Source organism: Dendroctonus ponderosae, unplaced genomic scaffold (genome assembly GCF_020466585.1).
Source record: "Dendroctonus ponderosae isolate FM_Combo_2020 unplaced genomic scaffold, Dpon_F_20191213v2 Dpon_F_20191213_1, whole genome shotgun sequence".
Lineage (NCBI taxonomy): Eukaryota > Metazoa > Arthropoda > Insecta > Coleoptera > Curculionidae > Dendroctonus > Dendroctonus ponderosae.
In genome coordinates this window covers 36,871,420-36,881,752 of record NW_026017110.1, presented here as the reverse complement: position 1 = coordinate 36,881,752, position 10,333 = coordinate 36,871,420, and the positions used below count along the sequence as shown (strand labels likewise).

The window sequence follows — 10,333 nt, the reverse complement described above, 5'->3', positions numbered from 1 at the left end:
CGCGCAACATATAGAAAATCATGTTTCAAAACCACCATGCTCACCTGGAATTCCTCTGACTGTACAAGCTTTGCTTAGTCTTTATGATGATTTTAAATTAGATTTTCCAAATTTTGATTTAGCAACAGGTCTTTGTAATAACGATTCGGTCGAACATATCAATGCAAAAGTACGTGGAAGAGGTGGATTTAATGCACCTGTAGAATGCATCGATTAGCATTTCGTCATATTTTATCAACAGATTTTATTCATAGCAGTAAGAAAGGAAACGTTGTGACAGGATTCGCGTTCTTTAATAGAACAAGTAGTGAAGATATTTGTTACTTGGAAAATCCAGCAAAAATTAGCCCACGACTTAGATTTACTTGAGGACGGATCAAAGGAATTGAAGGGCATTCAGGAAATCATTCGAGCTGCTGATTCAATGAATTTGTATATTAACGTAGATTCCAGTGGGAAGCCTGCAATGGCGCTATGTTTGAATCAAATGCGATAACTTTCTTTGCTGGTTATATAGCTAAAAATGTTTAAGTAAATGTTCCTGTCTTGAATGTAAAAAGGTTTTGATAAAAGATATCAACTCGTCAACTACAGATAATAAACAATATATTAAATACAGAGAGTATTCGCATTCGAATCCAGACACGCCAGAAATCATATACTTGACGAGACAAACAGAATTTTTTGCCAATGTAGTAAATTGGCAATTAGAAGCATCTGACATGTATCATGAAAGTGTATGGCATCAAAGAAAATTGTTGTTTCATTTTTTAGAAATTGTTCAAACATAGACTCGTGAAAAATTCCCAGATTGGTTCGATCAAGACAACATATATTATGAACGTAGAATACATGCTCTAAAGTTTTTATTAATAGTTAAAATTTTTGGTAAGACGCGCGAGCATAACAGCGTTACAAAACAGCCATATAGGAAAAATATTATTAGTAAAAACTAGGAATTAAAGAAAATTACAAATGTCTAATCATACATTTATTTCTAGTTGAATTTTCTTAGTTTATTAGACATAAGACTTGAAAATAAGGCCAGGACTTTATTTAAAAAAAAATCCGATCTGGCTTCCTTATCGAATTATGGGTGACAAGTTGAAAAATAAATGTTATTCTTGGTTATTACACCGTTTATTAGTCGTTCTTAAAATTTTTGCAGAAAGCGTAGCTCATAGATATTTGTCTTTTTGAATTGGAAATTTATCTGAAATCTTGTTATTGTAGAGGTACAGTCAAAACTAACTTCTGTAATAAGTACAAATTTAACGTAGTTGCCAAAATTAGGGATATGATCAAGCTGTTCGATAGACCCATTTTTTTCTTCGAAACAGGTATATCTTGTTTTTCTCGATATTTCTTACGGATTTTGAATCTCAATCCATTGATTTTTTGAGTTGATGCACTAATTCGTTCGAAACATTTTTGGGCTCTTTAAAATCTTGTAGCATTCATAGTTTTTGCGCCAAAAAATGATTTTTGTTTTCTTGCTATTTATCAATTTCAGACATTAACTGCAACAGTCGTAGTAAGTGATAATGTGTTTTTTATAATAAATTAACTGTCAAACGTTTTATATTTTTTAACTGACCGAAATGGTCAAAGTTTTAGGCCCAGTCGTCTTTTGGAAACGGGTTCGTCGAAATTGTGATCATAAAAAATCTCACGAAAAGAAAAAGCGAGTTTTTAACAAAATTCGGCCCTGACGAATGTTTTGTTAATGAAAAACTTAATGAACGTCTAAAATTTTCCGTTGCCAAGAGAACAGAAATCACTTTTTTGCTCAAAAACTATAACTGGTTCAAAATGTTATAGAGAGGACAAAAATATCAAAAGAGTATATGAACTATGAAATGTAAATGGGATTTGTTCGCAGGTTCGCAGTGTTTCTGACTGAATAGCGAAAATTTTTGTGACACACCGAATTGATATGGATGTTGAAAAACTAATACTTATTGTCTTATATATGAAAGAAAGTCGTTGTGGGATATCAGCGAAAAATGATGGAATTCTCCAAATTGTTTTCGTTCATGGCAACGTTATCATCATTCGTTATCAGCAAGCCAATAGTTTTTTCTTTTTAACTTTAATCGAATTCTGGCGAGATAACTATTTTCCAAAAGAAAATCATCCATTATTATTAACAGTTGTACAGTTACGATGAATAAATTACCGCGAATAAATGTGGTTATTTGACACAACATTCACAATTTGTACGATAAGAAAAGTTTCAGGTGACGAGTTCATAGTTCGGGGTGCCCGCCGCAGTGGCGCAATGGTAGATTCCGGTACACTTTTTTAACACGGGATCGGCAATCTCTCAACTAATCTCTGCTATTAGTAACAAATAATCTAGTACCAAGATTAAACACCTGTAATGTAAAGCTTTACCTTCTTATATTTTACAACACTTTTTGTTTGTTGTTGAGTGGAGTTGTTTAACGCACACGTTTGTTCGTATTTGCTTTTCTCTTCTAATCTCGACACTGTGATTCTTTAAAAAATTCGAAATCATAGCAAATATTTTAAAATATAAATAAGTCTGAAACACGAACTTTAAAATGAGAGAAAAGTGAAAGTAAATAATTAAACGATCATCTTGTTTACTGAGCTAAGGTTTGACAGCTTTAACAAAAACAAAAAATGAGAAGTCAATGAACAACTTTTGAATCGAAGCTCAAATTGTAAATTTTTTTTCTGTTTTTGTTTTTTTTATTGCCGTGGTTTTGATTAACTTCTCCTACGTTGTTAACGAACCTTCCCACGTGTTTTTATTAATTGCATCCCTACGGTACCGATTTTATCTCATTTTTATTCGAACCTTAATTTTCGGTCTTGATGTTGCTTGTGCATTTTCACATCAGAAACGTTTTTTTTTATTTCCAGCATATTTTCCGACTCACCTTTATGCCATTTATTAATGTTACCCTTATTTATTTCACTTTGCCAATCGAAACTAAAATTTTTTTTACGCAAATTTCAATGGTATTTTGGGGTATAGACAAACAAGTTTAATACGTTTGTTAGATGTACTTGGGAAATGAAACTTCTAGGCACTAAACCGTAAATCCTTAGGCATCGTTCTCTCCACATGCTTTTCATAATATTGTATATCAAGAGTTTTTTTCACTTTTTTTGTTTACAGCCGCAATCCAACAATGTATGATCCGAGGCCGGAATCGAGGCCTCGCCAACATGATGTGAATGCAAGTCATGTGGGCGTTAATAATCGAAGGCCTACTAATTCGAGACCAGGCGAACATTTCAGTCTCAACATGCTCCTACGAATGGCCAAGGCCATGGCCAATCCTATGCCGACGGTCGTCCTCAGACGCATCTTCCTGCGCAGCCTCAGGCCCGTCCCCAAGCCGATGGAGGCTCGTCAAAGATACATGTCCAAGAAAATCTGAACATAAGACCAGGTCCATCGGGAATCGGCCCATTGCATCCTCTAAAAACTGCTGTACGACCAACTCCTTACCTCTTGCAACCCAGCAATCAGCCAATGGTAAGTTAATAAGGATGGAAATTATTTATTAATTTAATTAAGTACAAATAGGTGTACAACATCAACCGCAGTTCAATTCTATTAAAAATCGTATAATTAACACGGTTAATCTAAATTAGTTGTTGGATTTCTGCGTAAATATATTAGTGTAATTTAGAAATATGGTTTTAATTTAGAATATATTTTATTTAGATCATAATATTTAGAATACAGTTTCTATATATTTTGTTCACGCTTTCACTGCGCCAGTATGGTATTTAGACCACCCAGAGAGATGCACCCCGGCACGCGCAGGGTAGTTAAACCACTGACCTGCTCTGGCGGCATTTTCGGTTATTTTGTTCAGTCTTATCCGATCCCTGCAAGCTAGCAATTACTTATATTAAGTTTTGGTTTAAGTTTAATTTAATAAATACATTAATTTGAAAGTGTCTGCTATTTACTTTAACAATAGTAAAATATGGAAATGGATTCTAACGCAATGACTTAGGCTTGGGCAACTCAGTGAAATTTTAGGAGTTGGCTCAATACTACGGAAATGGCTTGGTGCGCCAACCCAACGCACCGGCGCAGTAACTCAGTTTCTTTGCTGGGAAAATGCTGATTACTTTTTTTTACTTGTTCTTAGATTTATTGTATGGGCCATTTATTAATAATATTTTTAAAGTTTCTTCAAAATTTCAGAATTTTCCAGTTTTAACCAAGTTACTCTTTCATCTGAATGCTCAATTTTCAAAAGTTTCAGTTAAAAGTGCCTTAAGACTGTCGGTCTTAAGGTTTTCTCCGCGAAAAATTATGAAATAAGTTTCGAATCCTTCTAAAAAGTTTTGATGTTTTTCTGTTACATGGTTGCTATTTATCTAAAAAAAAATGACTAACCGTAATCATTAAACAATACTAAACAGTCTTGATGAATTGTTTGTACACAAATGAACTGCATTGTTGCCGTAGCACTCAACATACCGCCCCCTTTGAAACCCTTTGAGGGTTTAAATAGAACATTTACGTCACTGGTTGGACACTAAGCTTGGACACGGGTCGTTGATAGCTGAGAGAGGCAATCTTCAAAATGACGTTTCTGACAATTCCGTCGGTACCAGGAAACAACTTTGTAATACGGCCAACTCGCCACTTTAATGGCGGAAGTCCTTCTTCACAAGTACGAAAAGCCCAGGTTTTAGTAATGAGGTGTAGTTGGTTTTCCATTTCGCACGAATCTGCAGCTGAGATACGTATTACTTCGGCCATCTTGACCAAAAATGCTGCACGATTTGTTTGATATGCAAATACTTTGACAGTATTCGTTCATTGGTGCCCAGTAGATTCCTTTGTGGTGTGGTTTTTAATGGTTCCCCAATCAAAAAATGGGCCGGTGTTAATGGATTAGGATCATCAGGATTGTTAGAAATTGGATAAAGTGGGCGAGAATTAAGGCAACCTTCAACTTGACAAAGTATTGTAAGAAACTCCTCGAACGTAAATAGTGTGTTTCCCATAACCCGTTTGAGGTGATATTTTACAGATTTTACCCCCGATTCCCACAAGCCTCCGAAATGAGGTGATCCTGGTGGTATAAAACTCCAATCAACACCTTCATTAGCCAAACTGTCAACAATGCAAAAGAAACTTTGATTCAAAAATAATTTCAATTCATTATTTGCACCAATGAATGTAGTGCCTTGGTCCGAGAAAGTTTTGATGCGCTTGCCTCGTCTTCACATAAACCTTTGCAAAGCTGCTAAGAAGCAGTCGGTTGTAAGAGAGGTAACTAGTTCTAAGTGTAAAGCCTTAGTGGCAAAGCAAATAAATAAGGCTACATAAGCTTTCAGTGTCTTACAACCTCTTCCTTTTCTGTCCTTTATTGAAAATAAACCAGCGTAATCGACCCCACTCACGGAGAAAGGGCGGGACGGTGTTCTTCGATCTTTAGGTAATAAACCCATTAAATACTGAATAGGTTTTGCATTCAATCTAAAGAAGGTGGTACACTCGTTATAAATCCGTTTACAAATATTACGACCATTGATAGGCCAGTATCTTTCACGTAAAGAAGCTAGTAAGAGCTGAGGAGCAGCGTGAAGCGACTTTAAATGTTCGCGTTTCACTATCAAATTGGTAAGACGGTGTTTAGCGGGCAGTATTATAGGATGTTTTTTTATCAAAATTGCAAGGTAAATTTTGAATTCTACCCCCAACTCTAATTAAATGATAATCGAAGTCAAAGATCGGATTTAAACGTATTAGTTTTGATTTATCACTGATTGGTTACGCAGTTTGGTAGTGCTAGAACCAATCTTTATTACTGAATGATGGAGTAGGAAAAAGCCAATATCAGATTGACTAGATAATGGCATGTGTCCTAAAGCCAAGTATTATTTTACAATATTGTGGTATTGTCGTTTTAAGTCAGGATTTTTCTCATGCTTGCTTTCTAGTTTATAAAATCTTTGTAATGCGTTTACTTTAGAATCACCAAGCTTGTCAGAAGAACATTTTAATGGTAGACGGGCGGTAAACTTGCCATCATCAGCACGAGTTATGTGTTTCATGAAATGTTGCTCACAATAGGCCTCTTCAGGTGATAATAATTTAGAAGTGTGAATCTCTTCATGCTTCCAAAATCGTTCAAGTTGAGATTCTAATGTGTTAGAGAAGTAACAAGTTACATGATTAGTTGAGGAAGTGTTGGTTTTAAGTGGAGCTGACACAATCCATTCAAGTTGTGTTTTTTGTAAGATAGGAAGCCCTTTTCCTAACTGTATCTGCCCAATATTAAGGAGTTCCCAAAGCAAATCAGCTCCTATAAGTAAATCTATAGGACCGGAACAGTTAAAGTCAGGTTCTCCAAGTACAATGTGATCAGGAATCGACTGAATGATGCCATGGGAATGTTACTTGTTATTGTAGGTAATACCAAGCACGAAAGTCTAGTTTGATATTTGCTATTGGAAGAATAGATGTGTACTTGAACCCTTTCATTAATTTGTAAAGCCTTTTGGTCAATACCTGACACACAAAAGGACAATTTTTCGGAAGGTAACTTCAACAAGTTGCAAAGTCTTTCTGAAATAAAGTTTGATTGGCTACCATTGTCCAATAGTACCCGACAAGTGTGTAGTTTGTTAGAATAATCACAAACCTTAACAATGGCTGTCGAAAGTAGTACTTGGTTTGTGAATGTGTCACTACTTGTTAGAGTTAAAGTATTATTAGCATGCAGTGTGTTTGCCATAGTGTCATGTTCAAGTAAAGTGGTTTTCACCTCACCATTATTATTTGAAGTGATTTGTGTGTTAGTATGTGAGGACTGTGATGAAAAATGCAGTAAGGTATGATAAATATGTTTACATTTTTTACATCCAGATGAGCTACACTGTTTTGTCATATGACCAAAACGCAAACAGTTTATGCAAAGCTTGTTGGATTTAGCAGAATTTAATCGTTCAGTTGGTGAAAGCTCTAAAAACTTGGGACATAAATAAATCAAGTGATCCTTTTTACAAATTGTGCAGCATGTAGTGTCAGCAACAAACAAGGATTTTGAGTTTTCCCGTGTAAAATTGTGTTTAGTGCTTTGAACATGTTTGTTTGTTTCTGCTAATGTTTCATTTTGAGACATATAGTTCATAGCTTCCAAAATGACTTCGTTGACAAAATTATCAGCTTCCCAGGCTCGCCTTGTTGTTTGGTAGAATTTTGATGAGATAATATGGATGATTAACGCATCCCAATGCTCGGTGGGGGATTTTAAGCACCTTCAAAGCATCAATTTGTTTTTGCAATCCGTCAAAAAGTGTTCGCAAGCCTTGAAATGATTCTTGATCAAGAGACGGTAAGTTTATGATTGCACTAATGTGATTATTAACAAGTAAGCGTTTATTTTCGAAGCATTTGTAAAGTAAATCCCAAGCAATCAGATAATGATCGTTAGATATTCCAAGGCATGAAAGTAAATCAAGTGCGTTACTCTTTAAAGCTAATCTAAGATAGTGGAATTTTTGAATGTTTTTTAGATTATTATTGGCATGAATCAGTGAAATAAATGTGTCTTTAAAAAAGACCCTTGTGTCATAGGATAAATCAAAGGTGGGTAAGTTTATAGCAGGTAGTTTAACAGAAGAAAGGTCAGTTGTATTTAAAAGTGGTGTTGAACTATTAATATCATGATGAATACAGTGTGTCTGATAATGATTTGATTGTCCCAGAAGTAATTGAGTAAAAAGCATTTTCAAAATCCATTCTAGTTTTATTATACTCCTCTGCATTACTATCATAATCTGAGTCAGATAATTCAATTCTCGATTGAACCTCATTGAAATCATCCAGCAAACCTTTAGCTTTAGATAAACGCAAACTCAACGGAGTCCAAGTCTTTTATACTATTAAAGTATGTCTCAAAGCGTGTTAAGCCACTTTTAATACATGCTCTTTTAGTTTTATCTGTCATTGTTGACAGCAGGATTTGTCAAAAAAAGTGTGTAGATTTATTTAACAAAATTGGTGTTAAAATCAAATTCAATGAATCAAAAGAGAAGATAAGTTCGAGATTATGAGGAGAAACATTATGCTTGTTGATTTGTCTCAATACAAAATACAAGTCAAGTGAAACTTACCTTGGGTGTTGGATAAATGTAAACAAGGATGTGGGAACTGTAGTCTTCACTGTGCCGCAATAAGGGCAGCTTGTAGAGGCAAAACCAAAATTGTCAGGATAGGTGCTGGAACGGAGAGCTCAAGACCTGTTTCCGCCGGCAAATAATGACGAAGTCCGAAATATCCGGGGTCGGAGGACCAATATGTTGGGATATGATGTCGAATATTATTAGAACTTCACGTTAAAAAGCAATCTTTTAAATTGGAGAAACCATGGGGGCTCACTCAAATAGTCAAGGTCAGACCAAGATTTTGATTGTCGTCAGCGCCACCTAGGCCCTGCTTACAAGGCAACTTACTCATAAATGAACGGAACATCCCCGAGGGGGCGCCATGGCGACGTTTACAGCGTGGGAGCTGATTTCAAAGATGTTGATTTGCATTTTTCGCGAGGCGTCTTTTTTGGCATCAGGGAAAGGCGTTGTTTCTTGCACAAGTTTTTTGCTTTCTGCGACCAATAATTTATTAAAACATGAGTTTTAGACCTTGTTGTGTGCCTAGCAGTGCAATGATATTTGTTCTAAACGGTAAGCTTTTGCATTACTAGAACTATTTACATATTGATTGCTAGAGGACGCCAACATGTTGCATGGTCTCATACTTTTTTCGTAATTGAATTATAACACAATATTTTCAGGTGTTCATTTCCTAGAAGACTCGTATGTCTTCTTTAAAGATTACTACATACGTTATTCACTCTACATACTACATATATTTCGAAGGTTTCCAAGGTGCTGCTTCCATAGAGAATAGCTTCCTGGCAAAAGACGCTTGGTGCAACCCATAGTCAAACTATGCGATATTCCTGGACCATCGGTTGAATGTTAATTGTAAGGAAGTGAGATGTAGATTTAGCAACCTATCAATTTTTAGACTCCAAAGACACTCTTTCCAGGGAGAGCAGATCAAATCACACAGCATCAGCACCTGAATTGCGTACTCCGAAAAAAATTAAAGGTACGGTTGTATTAAAATGAAAGTACTTTAATAATTTCTATTTATGTGCATAGATGATATTCTGGACAGCCCTTTTACAGCTGTCACCAGTACAAATTCTGCAAGGGCCACACAGTTTCGAGTAAGTACATATTATCCTACTAATAACATATTTTTTTCTTTTTAGGGGTAAGGAGACTTAATTTGAAAGCAGTAGGAGTTACACAGCAGAAGCATTTGTCGCCTCGCAACAAAATTTTGTATTAGGGCGTAAAGAATTTGGTACATCGCCAATAGGTGAGAAACCTATATGTAATTATGTTATCCATACACATACCTAAATATGTATCTGCATTAGTAATTGTACTAAATTAATAAATTTGTTTTGTTACTTTGAATTAGGTATTTATTTAATTCCTGAATTTTTGATTCATAACATGATTTTGCTTCTTGAGCAAATGTTTCTGATTTCTATAACAAACACCTTTCACAATATTGAGTGAGTGGGCTATCTATAGTTGTCTTCATCTATGCTGGCAACGTGGTGGTTGCCCCACCTTCACGGACCACCGTTATTGATAAGAATGGACGAGGGGTGGACCTAGCAGGGTCACCCAGGCGACACCAAAACGCGCACCGCACCTTTTGTTCAAATTTAACCGGAGTAACCCGGAGCTCAGCTGACTGTCGGAATTGGCGCGCATTTTAAACCACTTTGTGACTGATAAAATCCATCACATGGGATTTGAAATTGAAAAAGTGGCTGACTTGATAATTTCTTGAAACTGTTCGTTGCTGTGCTTTTATCACCTAGTTATTGCTTGCTATCAACCATATAAGCTGTAACATATATAATAGTATTATAGTGAGCGCATTTATAGGAAAATAGTAGATAGTAGCCCTATTTTTTAATAAGTTTGTGCACGTTGCATGGTGTTAACCAGAGTCGTTTGAGTGCTTGCAATTTAATTGTCTGTTAGTTTAATTAATAGCGTGTATTTCAATTTTTTTAATCGCTGGAAATGGAAGGTAAATCGGTTTGTGAGTACTGTAATAAACATTTTTCCACTCCCAGTTCGAAGACCAGGCATTTAAAAGATATTCATAAACTTGTTACTGAAGACAAAACGAGGAAACACATCTTATGTCCTTTATGTAAGGACGATAAGAATCTGGCAACATTTGAAGATATTAATGAGCAACTGTTGGAAACACATCAGGTAAAAGTAG

General features: G+C 35.6%; 2 long non-coding RNA genes across 6 annotated transcripts in view; both read left to right on the top strand.

Annotated features, from left to right (window-relative positions):
* The window catches only part of LOC109540728, a 12,195-nt gene extending 8,251 nt beyond the window's left edge, over nt 1-3,944 (top strand). Inside the window, exons 1-2 of one of the 2 annotated variants that reach the window (XR_007281228.1) lie at nt 1,836-2,284; nt 3,152-3,944. This is a non-coding gene — a long non-coding RNA (uncharacterized LOC109540728). Of the gene's footprint in view, nt 1-1,835; nt 2,285-3,151 lie in introns of those variants that run through there. The other variant, XR_002172236.2, reaches the window with a different exon arrangement.
* Nucleotides 3,945-6,716: 2,772 nt separating this feature from the next.
* On the top strand, nt 6,717-9,562 carry LOC125503974. Of its 4 annotated transcripts, none has more exons than XR_007281204.1 (5): nt 6,717-7,472; nt 7,528-8,694; nt 8,805-9,124; nt 9,178-9,245; nt 9,291-9,562. It is a non-coding gene; the product is annotated as an uncharacterized LOC125503974 (long non-coding RNA). The 4 variants fall into 4 exon arrangements; XR_007281206.1 differs by lacking the exon at nt 6,717-7,472 and having other exon boundaries at nt 8,128-8,694; nt 8,805-8,983; nt 9,041-9,124; XR_007281205.1 differs by lacking the exon at nt 6,717-7,472 and having other exon boundaries at nt 8,130-8,694; nt 8,805-8,997; nt 9,063-9,124.
* Nucleotides 9,563-10,333: the final 771 nt, after the last annotated feature.